The sequence below is a fragment of the Amyelois transitella genome, chromosome 23 (genome assembly GCF_032362555.1).
Source record: "Amyelois transitella isolate CPQ chromosome 23, ilAmyTran1.1, whole genome shotgun sequence".
NCBI classification, from domain to species: domain Eukaryota; kingdom Metazoa; phylum Arthropoda; class Insecta; order Lepidoptera; family Pyralidae; genus Amyelois; species Amyelois transitella.
The window spans coordinates 5,978,297-5,990,590 of NC_083526.1; the positions used below are offsets into that span (position 1 = coordinate 5,978,297).

Sequence of the window (12,294 nt, forward strand, 5' to 3'; positions counted from 1 at the left end):
ATTTAAAAGCTTTACTGAGCCTCAAAGGTACAATGGGTAAACTTAATCCATATAATAGCATTTTCTTCCAGTCAACAATTTATGTAAGGATCAAGAACGTTATCGATAAATAGTTCCCGCCAAAATTATTGAAATTCCCTGAGATTTCAGTATGCTATAAGATCATGCAACAGCGTAGTTTTCAAGCTATGAACTATGTTCACAGCACGCCATATTGGAATTCAAAATTTTCGATGGCATATTGCGATAGTATCATGTTCCAACTGCATCAAGTAGAAGGTATAACAGAAACGGTAATAACTTAAGATACTTACAAATCACGTCTTTATTCCTTGCGGGGTATGCAAAGTCAATAGTGTCAAGATTCGATGGTCACGTTAAGTTGTAAGCTTAGTTAAGGATGTAAAACTAACATAATAGTATCAGTTAGTAATCAAACTAATATACGCAATTCAGAAAAGAATTATTGGTACGTCAGCTAATAGTAAATGTTACTAGCCATACCTTTTTTTTTAGTGTCATTTAAAAAAGCGCGGGAAAAGAACTAGGCACTATATTTTTATGATATTTGTGCAAATACTTTCCAAATTTAGTACAAGGACCTTTTGTATGATACGTTAAGTTGTAAATAGATATACCTACCTACTTTATTGTGTAGGCAGGAACGTCACTGCCATTAACAGACAAAGGCCATTATTATCTTGCTGTTTGTATCAAAAAGAATTCTAAGAAAAAAAAATATGTGCTCGCAAATTTACTCCGAAAAAATCCCAAATTACTTTACATTGACCTCTTTTCAGGCAAAGGAAAACTTGAGTAGATGTACGTACGCGTCATCGCGCCCAACCGCGTCATAGACAAGAACATTCATAATTCGAACGGCTTTCCCGCCCTCGCGTTCTGAAATTGAAAATCTTGGGAAATTTTCGCCTGCGGCCAACCAGTAGTCGCGCCGTTTGCGCTGAGTAAACACGTGTGGAGTGTACTCGACGCCCGCAAAGTTTCCCGCGAAAGATATCGCTGAGCAAAATTTAATAAGTTTGAATATTTGTGCGAAATAAGTGTTGTAAAATATTATTGTGTTTAAGTGAGTGTAATAAAAAATCTTGGCAGAGTTTTTACATGTAAGTATTTTATTTAAGTATCTAAGTAATTAATAAAAGTTTTAAATTCTGTTTACCTTAATAATTTAACTTGTTATAACATCAAATTTAATAATTCAGCAATTATTATTATTTTCATTTATAGTATAATTTGAGTAGCTAATGTGTGTGCGTAATTATATATATACATATTATATACAATATAGTAATATAAATTTACGTATAACGTCTAATAAAAATATTCCCAGTTTATAAGGAAAATAACCCATGATATAAAAATCAAGTTGTATAACTTTTATCTAGTGTTGTTCTTAAAAATTAAATATTAATTCAAATAAATATTAATGTTTGTTCATTATAATACCATCTTTTAAACGTTTTTTATCCTATTATTCAACGATAATTTCTATTATTAAAATTACATATAAACATACAAAATCTAAAAATAAAATTTTAGTAAATGGTATTTATTAATATTATTTTACCTCATTACTACTTAATGTTAAAAATTTTTTTTTAATAAAATAAAAAAACAACTAAGTATATTAATTACGGCTACTTACCATCTCATTTTCCCACAAATCCACTTTCACCTGGGATAACAATTTAAAATAATAAATTAAGCTCTGCGTAACAAAAGCTACCATTTTAGTTACCTACCGCACATCCTCAATTCTTTTGTTTCGGAGAAATAAATGGGCGCAGAAATATCACACGGCACTTCTACTGGTTTGTTTGGTCTGTGTTACATATTAGTATCACTAGCGTCTGCCCGCGGCATTGGTCCTGTGACGTGTGTGTTTATTTTAGTCTATATGTTCTTCTAACATATAAGTATAAAGTATTGGACGTGGCCTTCGATCTGCGTGACTATATTTTCTATAGAATAGAATAGATTTATTTTATAAAATTGGATACAAGGTATCAATTCGTCGTCAATGTCCAAATATAGATGTCTAAAAATAATAGTACAATTTAGTACAATTTACAAATATAGATCTCTTAAATCTATATCGTGGACGAATGCACATTGTCGACATAAAAAAAAATTAATCTATCTACTACGGATAAGGGATTAAATATAAAAAAACAAACATTTGACTCATAAAAAGGTACATATGTAATAAAAGCTTTAACCACTTGGTGAACAACTGGCAACTGTCTACCCCGTTAGGGATAAATCGCACAATATAGAACCATTAACCTGCTATCAATCTTAACCTAAATAGTGTATAGTTTCGTGCTTCACCTAAATATTGTTTTTACAAGGACATTTTATAACAGGAGTTGACATTGTGAAAAAGGTAAAAAAATAACGCATAGAAATAGGATACGTTATTAGTTTAATCGAATTGAATGAGATTCATATTTGATAACATAAAATATAAATATTAGTTAATCGCTATTGACGTCACCTCACTTTAATCTAATTACAACTACTACCGCTTCCAAAGCGCATTTGTAGAAGAAGCGGCGGAACAAATTACACTGCAGCATTTTTACCGGACGTCAATTTACAAATATAGATCTCTCAAATCTTAATCGTGGACGAATGCACATTGTGTACATTAAAAAACATGAATGAACTAATGATTTCAATACGAACATTTCGTCAAATTATCTATAACTTTAATAACTATTGATTATTCTTTTCGTCTTCTTCAGACTCTCTCAAGCAGAGATTATTAAGTCATCTCTATACGGTGATAACTCAAGTTAACCCCAAATCTTTCGGCAGCCCATTTTGGCACAAAATGTCGCAATAAACCAAATCTCCTCGCTATAAAAACCGTACCCCTCATGTGTCTTCATTAAGATATACAGAAATGTGTTATGTGGTCCACGATTTAGGAAGAAGAAGTATAAAGTGCTGACACCATGATCCGATAAGGGTCAGTTCCCCTGCAAAGGCTGAGGAGGTGATCAATCATAGTCAAGGGTGAATGAATGAATGAATTTATTTATTTGCAGGCAAACACGGTTAAAAATACATAGTAGGACAAAAGTATGTCTAGGTTTAACAGAGCAAGCGTGTTGCACAAATAGTTGGCATGGTCTACAGCTATCTAATGGTTTGGCACCACATAAGGCTCTAACACATTTTTTCTGTATTAAGAAAACATCATCGACATTAACAGAAATCCGGGAATCCGGGTTTCTCTCAGTACCAGTACGGATGTAAGCGGTACTAACTTCAAATTCAAAATTCGAAATCTTTATTGCATATCATAAAGTACATCAGTTGAATTACATTCACTGCTTATAAATAGGTACAATATGAACCCTGTTGGGCATCGCAATTATAAAATAATATAGAACGGCGGGCGGGTTTACGTCGGCAATCATGGGGAATTTTGGAATAAAGCTTTTGATTGTGTTTTAAAAAAGGATACTCATTTTCAGTTTGATGGGAATTAATGTAGCTTCATTCTTATTTTTTGGTCTAAATTGACCGGACTACTTACTACAGAACGCGAACTCAACTGCAGTAGCTCAATAGAGGGATCTCCTTAATTATTATAGGCCTAGCCGTAATGAGGTCCAATAGATATTTATAAGATGCCATTGTCAGAGTTACACAAAATGGAGAAATAAACCATCCACGCGAAGACCGACATCCGCGCGGACGGAGTCGCGGGGGAAGCTAGTGTTGAATATAACAACTAAAAAAAATGTCGTATTATACTGCCTTTCCATTCCGCAAGGGATATAGACGTGATTATATGTATATATGTATGTTCCATCATAAAAAAAAAGTATTAAGCTCTTATCTAAACACAGACAATTTATTGGTCACATGATAACACGTGTATGTTATCATATAAAATGTTTTTTATTCAGAATCTCTTAGCGTAGTTCTATGTTACATTTATCATTATATCTAGGTATTCTTTATCTCTATCCTACTAATATAAATGCGAAAGTTTATGTATATGCGTAGGTAGCTGAAAACCCAGAATAACATATAGGGGATTTATAGTGTTTCCATGCGGACGAAGTCGCGGGCGGCCGCTAGTAGGAAATATGCTGAAAATAATAAAATATTTGCGCTGGCAAAGATAAGACGATGCACGCTCTAAAAACTGTAATTGATTTATATTTTTTTTCTTATTTTAAATGACAATATGTTTGTTCAAGTGGTTGTTTAGAGTTCGTAACAATCTCTTATTCAATTAAGTACCTAGTATTATAACCAGAAAAGTATATTAAGTAAAAAGTATATAAGTAAAATATATTTGTAAATTTTATGAGTTGTGCCGTGTAGTATCCGGCACTAATAGGACCACTCCACATCTTTCCCATGGATGTCGTAAGAGGCGACAAAGGGATAGCTTTATAAATAAAAATTCCTTCTGTTCACGACGGGCTAGCAATATGTCACTATTTGAATCTTAATTCCATCATGAAGCCATGCAGCTGAACGTGGCCTTTCAGTCTTTTGCAGACTGCTGGTTCTACCTGCAAGGGATATAGACGTGACTATGTATGTAGGAGTATGAGCAGTAGGTTATGTTACCTATATATTTTTGAGTATCTACGTATATTTACAACTACAAGTGGTCAATCAACTCACTTATCTTCGTTTACCAATTTTTTTTTGTAATTTTATGACCATTAAAACGTATCAGTGTTTTTTACAAATAAATTCTGAAAATTATTACCAAATGAAACAATCACACGTTTCATTTCTTGAGTAGTGAGCACAGACTACATTTTTCCACTTGCGTCCGCGCAGACTTCTTTTAAGGGTTCCGTACCTAAAAAGTGAAAATGGGACCTTATTACTGAGACTCCACTGTCTGTCTGTCCGTCTGTCTGTTACCAGGCATAAACAGTGATAGCTTGAAAACTGAAATTTTTATTTTTTAATTGTGTATTTCCCTTGCCTCTATGACAATAGGGATAGGCTTATAAACTTGGGATTCTTCTTTTAGGCGACGGGCTAGCAACTTGTCACTTTATATGAATCTCAATTCTATCAGTAAGTCAAACAGCTGAACGTGGCCTATCAGTATTTTCAAGACTGTTGGCTCTGTCTACCCCGCAAGGAAAATAAACGTGATCATATGTGTATTTATAACAACAAAAACTAAAAATTAGCTCCAATAGGGGAATGTGTCTATTCCTTTAGTTGCCTTTTACGACATCAACGGGAAAGAGATAGAGTGGTATTAAAGTGACGGAAATCACACGGCAACTAATAGACTGGCCTTATAGACTGCTATATAGGTATAGATACTAGATAATCTGTTTGTAACTAGGTTACACTATTTTGATCCAAATTATTTATTTATGCTTTTAGCATTCAAGTATGGTAGAGTTATTGCTGTTAGGATTATTATCAGTCATTTTAAGAGCTCATAAGCTAACTAACTTTTGCTCCCGACTTCACTCGCGTGCAGTGGTTTATACTCATCCCTTATATGCTGTTATGTCAAATTTTCAAATTTACAATAGACTTTCCCTTGATTAACTTTTATACATGTGCCGTGTGGTTCCCGGCACCAATAAAAAAAAAAAGAATAGGACCACTCCATCTTGTTCCCATGGATGTCGTAAAAGGCGACTGAGGGATAAGCTATATATAACTTGGGATTCTTCTTTTAGGCGATGGGCTAGCAACCTGTCACTATTTGAATCTCAATTCTATCATTAGGCCTAACAGCTGAACGTGGCCTATCAGTCTTTTCGAGACTGTTGGCCCTGTCTACCCCGCAAGGGATATATTACTGTTACAATTTGCACGCGAAGAGAAGCTGTTGGCACACACTACGTTTTTTCACCTGACCACCCCACATTACATAACTGTGCTCCTTTTCCTTTAGTAGCGTTTTACGACATCCATGGGCAAGAGATGGAGACAACCTATTCTAAAGTGGCGATAACCACACGGCTATTTAGATATATATTCTGTATATTCTTATTATATATAGATATATATTCTGTATTTATTTTATTATGTTCAATTATTTATTTATCTTGCTCTGCGCCAACGCCTATCTCCTGTTTGGTTTCCTTCCACCCAAAGGTTGACTGGAAGAGATTGCTTTAGCGATAAGTCCGCCTTTGTACCATCTATATCTGCTTTGTGTTGTTTTCTGTTATGGTGCAAAAAAAGAGTTTTATCTATCTATTTATCTATTTAGTATCGTACAACAAAAATAGATTTAGAGATACGGTCAACACAGTTGACGGCACGTCTCGTCCACATCGTCCTAATTTATCATAATCTGTGGTCGCCCCACGGGCGACTGCAGCGGACATAAATCTCAACAATTGAGCATCAAAATTATGTTAATCTTTCAGTTCATTCATACCTATGAATGAATGAAAGACTCGTGAGGATTTACATAATGAAGTCTAGTGGTTTAGTGTAAATGTAAAGTCGTTCAATTTTTAAATCATTTAATACCTATAAGCCTTTTCAATCATTTCGGTAATCGCTGCACCTATTTATTTATGTATATTGTTTTTTTATTGTAGTTTTTCTATGTTTGTTTATTGTAATTATTTTATTTTATATTTTGTGTAGTTATAAAATATATATATAGTTTGACCCCAAATAAAGTTCTCTGTCAGACCCAATGGTTGACTGGTAGATAATGCTTCTAGTATTAAGTCTACCAATTGTGCTATACATTTGTATTTTGTACAATGAAGTTTCAATAAATAAATTTAACCGTTCGAAGGTAACTAGTACGAATCTCATCGCGTTTATGAATGACTCTTTTGCTTACGTTTTTGCTTATTTGGATCAGATCTGATTCCTCGCTGGTGGAAGAAAAACATGGCGGGGAAAAAAAGTAAAGTAAAAAAAAAAATTCGTAAAACACCATAACAAAAAAAGAAAAAACAAACAAGAATATGTACAAAAACAGTCATGTAGTATGGTGCTCCCGAAAGGGTAACCCCTCAGCATAATGCTGGCTGTAAACAATATGCTACACAGCCAACGCTGATCTTCCGAGGTCCTGCAGTCAGGAAAACGGTTATGTTACTATTATATAAGCTGGGTTCTCAGTGAAGTTCAGAGGTAAGACGCGAGTCGTTTCGTAAAAGAATCTTAATAAAACCAGGATCGGTATCGAAATAGTATTAGGTATGTATCATGGACATCTGAACGCTAGGAACTCAAAAGCTAGAGACGATCAATGATACACCATTTCAATATACCTATGTCTTTTTTGGATGTCGTAAAAGATTAAGACTAAATGGAAAGAATAACTTGAACTACTTCTGAATCGTGGGAATTTGTGCGACGTTAGGACAATGTTAACTGATCAGGTCAGAAATATATAATTCCCATAATATAAACTTATAAAAGCAGCTTTCAAAAAGTTTTAGATTAAAAAAAAAAGAATATATGAATTAAGAAATAAACTTAGTTATGGCAGACGTGTGGTTCCCGGCACCAATACAAAAAAGAATAGGACCACTCCATCTCTTTTCCACGGATGTCGTAAAAGGCGACTAAGGGATAGGCTTACAAACTTGGGATTCTTTTTTAGGCGATGGGCTAGCAACCTGTCGCTATTTGATTCTCAATTTTATCATTAAGCCAAAAAGCTAAACGTGGCCATTCAGTCTTTTCAAGACTGTTGGCTCTGTCTACCCCGCAAGGGATATAGACGTGACCATATGTATGTATGTTTGGCAGACCACAGAGATTACACCTGCCCTAAAAGTTCCTTCAAGGTTGACCACGTAGCAATGATAAGTTTAAATTCACACGTTAAATGAAAGCTCTGAATCCGCGTTAAAAGCTTCACAAAGTTTCAATAAAACTTTTGTTTTATTGCTGAAACATCGCGCTGTGAAACAGTGAGTAAAACGGTTTTCATATTGTTTGATAAGGCTTACGGCGACATCTTTGTCGTTCGGATATAAAAAAAAAATTAAGACTGAGTTCTCAAAGAGAAGATAATCCATTAATTGATTGAGTTATGCGGATGAAACTTTTGTAAAATATATTTTGGCTAATCCTATATAATATTGTTTTAATGTATTTTTTTCCTGCAATCTTTTCAATTGGCAAGTTATTTAAACTTTTTATTTTGTACATAGCGTTTTAATTTATTTCTTATCTGTTTGAAAATATTAGCTCAGTAATAAACACTTTTATCACTTTGTCTTTTTTTTATTGAAGAACTAAATAATCTAATTAAATAAACTAAACCTAATTAATTAATTAAACAAACTTTAAAAGTATGATGATGTAAGTTCGTGAGCTACATTTACCCTCGTGGTTAAAAGTAGCGTATTTGCATGAGGAGTGTTTTAAATGAGGATGAAATATGACCAAAAGAAGTATGCAAAGATCGTGGTAAGTGGAAAGATGTAGTTTCTGCCTACCCTTTCGGGAAAATGCCGAGATTTTATGTATGTAAGCATAACACACCTACACTTATTAAACTGAAAGGGTTGGTTTAATAACTGGATATGCATTACATGATTTCACGAAATCCTTGTAAGATATTCTAATAATACTTATTATAAATGGTTAAATTGAAAAGAAGTAACTATTACATGCAAAAACTACTGAACCGATTTTTGATATAACTGTACAGTATTATAGCTTACACATTGGAATGGCGTAATAAATTGCAATTTAACGCGGACAAAGTCGCGGGCTACAGCTAGTTCTTTAAGAAAGGCTACTGCTGTTGGTGCGTCTTTATTTTTTCTTTCGCTCGCTTCATACCAATATGTCATGCCTTTTTGGTGTCTCCGGCGAGGCAGCCATTGTGAATTGAGAAAGTATTGCAAATACAGTGTAAAATGAATGAAATAGACAGCTCTGACAATGTGTAACTTTATCTATTGGTTGGTACGAAGTTACGTATGAGAAACATACATACATATGTTCACGTCTATATCCCTTGCGGGGTAGACAGAGCCAACAGTCTTGAAAGGACTGAATGGCCACTGTTGCGAGGGATGTAGTTGTGACTATATGTATGTATGTAACGAAGAAGTAGTTACTTAATGCACTTGAACGATGTAAACGAACCTCACTGTGTGTGAGTGTGTATGTTTGTGTAAGTGAGTGTGTTGTGTGTGTATGTTTGCGAGAGAACAAAATTAAATTGAACAGAAGAAATAGCATAATTGCACAAAAATCCTTTTATAGTTTTTTATGAAAGTAAATTACAAATTGAACAACACGATTCGTAGGCGTATCCGCCTAAAAATCACTGCCTTTTTGGAATATTATTTCTTAATTTTCCATATACGAATTTATAACAACTGGTAACCATTTTAAAACTGACACAGTTCATTTGAGTATTATATTATTATGCAAATCATTGAATTATTCAACTTTTGCCAATATCCTGTATATGCAAAAATTTTAACTGTATCTGAATGCACCTCTTTTGTGTTTATTTTTGCAATTATCCGACCCAACCGTACCAACATATGGTCACGTCTATATCCCCTGCGGGGTAGACAGAGCCAACAGTCTTGAAAATACTGAATGGCCACGTTAGACAGAGCCAACAGTCTTGAAAAGACGGAATGGCCACGTTCATCTGTTTGGCTTAATGATAGAATTGAGACTCAAATAGTGAGGTTGCTAACCCATCGCCTAAAAGAAGAATCCCGAGTTTATAAGCCTATCCCTTAATCGCCTTTACGGCATCCATGGGAAAGAGATGGAGTGGTCCTATTCTTTTTCTATTAGTGCCGGGAACCACACGGCTCAAAACACAATAGCTATTTAAAAAAATAAAACATTCCTCTTCTTGCAATAGGGGTGAAATTCGCTCTGCTCTGTACTGAACTACACATCTATGCGCCATATAAAAATGACAACTTTTCAACTCAAACTTGATAGCATATGCATTTATGCTAATCAAGGTGTGTTCTCAAAGTTATAACACATATTGAATGAGTGAACGGCAGAAGTTTCAAGTTGAGAAGACAATTAGCTAAGTGAAGTATTTCCCAACCTAAGTAATTTTTATTCTTTTAAGTAATTTATGAAAGCAATGCCGTGTGGTTCCCGGAACTAATAAAAAAAAGAATAGGACCACTCCATCTCGTTCCCATGGATGTCGTAAAAGGCGACTAAGGTATAGGCTTATAAACTTGGCATTCCTCATTTAGGCGATGGGATAGCAACCTGTCACTATTTGAATTTCAATTCTATCTTTAAGCCAAACAGGTGAACGTGGCCTATCAGTCTTTTGTTGGCTCTGTCTACCCTGCAAGAGATATAGACGTGAATATATGTATGTATGTATATAATTTATGAAAGTTTTAATGCATCATTTATCGATAAATGAAAAACTATTAAAAACGTGCTGGGAATCGAACACCTTTAAATTGTGAAATGCCATATTGACCACTACGCCGCCGGGGTCTTCAAGATGGCGTCTTTTAACTAGGACATGCCCAGCGGGACTTCATGTATTAAATTAGATCTAGATTGTGTTGTTTTGACAAGAATGACAGGAAATTCTGAAGACGCAGCGAGGGGCATCCGTTGCATCAGGTTGTTAGTGACAATTGTGTATTTAGGTCGATATAATAATAACAGGATTTGACACTTCTGTTATAAGAGTTAACGTGTCTAGAAGTAAGTTAACTTAAAATTGAAACATGATTTTTATTAAAAAAAAAATTAAACATTAACAAATTTAAACATACATACATACATATCATCACGCCTGTCTCCCATTGGGGTAGGCAGAGACTATAGATTTTCACAAACTATGATCCTTACAGACCTCTCCCGCTTCCTCCACACTCTCCTCTTTTTAATGCATATTCGACTATTACTCCTATCATCTCCCTTTTTTAAGCCATACGAAATTTGAAAAGCATTTTTATGTCATTTAATACCTATTTATGACTTTAATCATTATTTCAGGGAAGGTTTAATATTAAATCAATAAAGTAAACTAAAATAAACTTAAGGAAAACTAAAAGATAAATCTACAAATTCCCTCTAAATATAAAACTAACACTTATTTACAAAAATGCAGTCCCGGCAAATGGGATAGGTACCCGCTATTTTTTTTTAAATGTTAAGATCTATAACACAATTTTTTTTAATCGGATGATTTATGCAATATAAAATTATGCCTCTTTACCGAATGGGTAGACAGAGACTACATCTTTCCATTTGCCACGATTCCGGCATACTTATTTTGCTTTATTAACTTAAAATTATTTTTGACATAATGTTAGAAAAAACATATATTTCTATTTCATTCATTTCTTAAATTTAGACTAGTGTTTATAGCCTCCCTCTAGATATGATTTTTAAGCTTCAGAATGAGAAATTATTAAAAAGATTAAGGAACTAAAGTTGTTCAGAAAATTAAGATCGCGTTCCAAAAACATTTTTAACGAAAAAACTTTTTATTTTCAAAGCCATCAGACTGCGTCAACACTATCGGTTTCCTACAAACGCGACTTTGCAAACTGAAGAGTTGTTCCATTAATCCCTATTTTTCCAGTTCATTCGACATCTTAATCAATTTTCCGAGTTTTAAACTGTTCCAAGATGGTTGTCTACTATCGCGAATGTTTGTTAAATCTACTTTTAACTTAAGCCGTGTCTTATTTTCTTAGTTATACCGTATTTTTTAAAGAAATAGAAGAGAAATGTAGACTGCTGTATGGTACATACATACATATAGTCACGTCTATATCCCTGGCGGGGTAGTCAGAGCCAACAGTCTTGAGAAGCCTGAATGGCCACGTTCAGCTATTTGCTTTTAAGATAGAATTGAGATTCAAATAGTGACAGGTTGCTAGCCCATCGCCTAAAAGAAGAATCCCAAGTTTATAGGCCTACCCCTTAGTCGCCGTCAACGACATCCATGGGAGAGTGATGGAGTGGTCCTCTTCTTTTTCTATTGGTGGCGGGAACCACACGGCGCTTCGCTTTTTATTATGACGTGCAACGGGACAGCAACAGTACGTACCTATTACGCGCGATAAAAACGACGTCGCGTGTTACATACTATGTCTATCATTGTTCTATCTTTACCACAAAAGAAATAAAAGTAAAAGTTTCAATTTCACAAAAGGTAAACGAAAGTGTATTAAACGTAAATGGTAGACGTACAGATTGTTTCAACCAGAACGTAAAAATAGCCATTTCTCCTCAGATTCCCTTCATAAATTGGTATCGGAAATCACTAACACCGCGTTATATAGTTGTTTTTATGACATCGGT

General features: G+C 34.3%; 1 protein-coding gene across 2 annotated transcripts in view; it reads left to right on the forward strand.

Annotated features, from left to right (window-relative positions):
- Positions 1–960: 960 nt before the first annotated feature.
- LOC106130779 (thyrotropin-releasing hormone receptor) overlaps positions 961–12,294 on the forward strand; it is an 88,936-nt gene continuing 77,602 nt past the window's right edge. For both annotated transcript variants that reach the window (XM_060950927.1, XM_060950926.1), the window contains exon 1: positions 961–1,124. The gene's annotated coding sequence lies outside the window, so the exon portion shown is untranslated. The remainder of the gene's footprint in view (positions 1,125–12,294) is intronic.